The sequence below is a fragment of the Bison bison genome, unplaced genomic scaffold (assembly GCF_000754665.1).
Source record: "Bison bison bison isolate TAMUID 2011002044 unplaced genomic scaffold, Bison_UMD1.0 scf7180017864341, whole genome shotgun sequence".
Classification (NCBI taxonomy): Eukaryota; Metazoa; Chordata; class Mammalia; order Artiodactyla; family Bovidae; genus Bison; species Bison bison.
In genome coordinates this window covers 7879940-7882157 of record NW_011494913.1, presented here as the reverse complement: position 1 = coordinate 7882157, position 2218 = coordinate 7879940, and the positions used below count along the sequence as shown (strand labels likewise).

The 2218-nt window shown below is 45.4% G+C and overlaps 1 pseudogene; it reads left to right on the top strand.

Moving 5' to 3' along the window:
• The first annotated feature begins 1148 nt into the window (after positions 1 to 1148).
• The window catches only part of LOC104999034, a 5103-nt pseudogene continuing 4033 nt past the window's right edge, over positions 1149 to 2218 (top strand).

Below are 2218 nucleotides of genomic sequence, written 5' to 3'. Positions count from 1 at the left end.
CTGGTGGGCTGCCGTCTATGGGGTCGCACAGAGTCGGACACAACTGAAGCGACTTAGCAGCAGCAGCAGCAGGGCAAGATCCCACAGACCCTACCCAGCTGTCATAACTGAGGGAGCCAGGCACCCAGGACCCAGCGGCCCTTAGGTTTTTCATTTCAACTGGAGATAATCACTTGTACCAATAGAAGCACATGTTGTAGCAAATACCAGTCAAGTGAATTCCTAGCTCACAACAATTGCCCTTTTTGGAGGATGGCTCCGGCCACAGAGGGGGACCTGAAGGAATGAGGTGCAGTGCCCTTGCAACTTAACCCTGACCTCTGGTCACCTCCTAGGGGTAGCCTGCTGACCTAAGCTGGACCAATTTTTGAAACTTGAACAGAGAGACTGACACTGTTTGAAGCTGTTATTTTAATGGCAGTATCCATATAGTCCAGTTGCTGAGACCTTCATGGATGGCAACCCATGGAGACTGCCCTTGCCGTTAGGTCACAGAAGTGGGGATGGTGGGGGGATGCTCCCTGCTGCATCAAGTCCTGGGCCTGGCCAGTGGGCAGATGTGGCAGAGACACAGCCAGCTCTGTGTTCAGCTCTGCAGGACACAGCCCTTGGCCTGACCCAGCCCCCAGGTCATCTGGCGGCCCCACGGCCCCAGGGCCTGAAGGGCCCTGGGAGAAATTGCAACCCACCTCTCACCACACCCTCTGCTGGGGGAACGACTGCGAGCCTGACTACTGGCCCAGCAGAACCCCTAGCTGCTGTGCTAAGTGTCTCTCGATAAGTGACTGGCACTCAGGGTCATCACTAAGGGCTGCACCCGCCCCACCCCCATCACACGCGAGTCACTTGCTAGCTGCCAGCTCTGCCCCTCAGATGGCAATCAGGGGACGCTGAGACACGGAACTGTGTCTGCCTCTGTTTCCAACAAACTCGTGATCTTTCGTCTCTCTCTGCCCTCAAAAGAAAAAAAAGAAAGTCCAGGTAAATATTATTAATTCTTTCCTTAAAAAAGAGTCAATATAAAATTAAAGCAATAAAAGGAGACAATTTTGGTAACACAGTTGAAGTAATTGGTGGCACTCACAGCAAGGAGAGAAAGGATTTAGTTGATTTTCTGTGGCTTTTGGTTGTTTGCTAGTCTTATGGTGATGGAAGTTGCACATTTTTTTTTTAAAGGATCCAAGAAGCTGCTGGACTTTTGGTTCTCCCAGCAGCAACCTGTCACAAACCAAGGATCTGATGAATCTTCAAATCACCCCATGATTCCAGTGGGATATATATATATTTTTTTTTTCTTTGAAAATCTTTTATTCCAAATTATACACACATAAAAAGACTGGGGGTAAAGACTTATTTGCTTGCCATTTGCATCATACTCTCTCCCCCAACTAAGGGTTTTCTCTTGTTATAAAATAAAGCAATTCTTGTCTTGAATTTCTTCCTTTCAGGGATTCAGTCAAAATCTTTCAGAATACTAGTGCACTTGGCACAGAAAACTTTTAAGTAGTTTATCAGATTGAGCATTTGCGAGTGGAAGGATCCCAGGGAGAGAGAAAACTATTAATGAAAAGTACCAGGCAGTTTAAACTCCCATCACACTGTTTTCCAGTAGTTCTGAGAAGGTTGTGCCTCTTATGTTTTTACTTCATGTCTTTTATATTTAGGAAAGATTTTTTCCTTACCAAAGTGAATCTATTAAATAATCACTCAGCTCCCTACTTAAACTTATCAACAATAAATGTCAAATTAGAACTCATGATAAACATGAGATGACAATTGTGTTCTGGCAGAGACAAATCCAATGATGAAACCTTATAGAGGATCAAACCTGGGTCTCCTGCATTGCAGGCAGATTCTTTACCATCTGAGCTACCAAGGAAGCCCGTTATAGTGGGTAAAGGAATGCTTTTCATTAGATCTTTTTTTTTTCCCTCCAAATTCTGAATACATATTCCCATTCTTATTTCTTTGCGCTAAAGGTGCCTAAAGGGAGAGCACTTGTAAGGAAAGTCAGAAGGGTGGGTAAGAAAACCATGAGTAGAGAATCTGGGGTAAGGAAGGAGGCCCATGGGCCTCTTCTCTGCATGGGCCCATGCAGCCCCACCAAGTTATCTACAAGTTTTTCATACTGGATCTTACTTGTGTATTCAAACTTTCTCACTAAAGCCATGCTCCAGTAGCTACCAATTTCCGAGTTCAGTTCAGTCTGTTAGGTCAC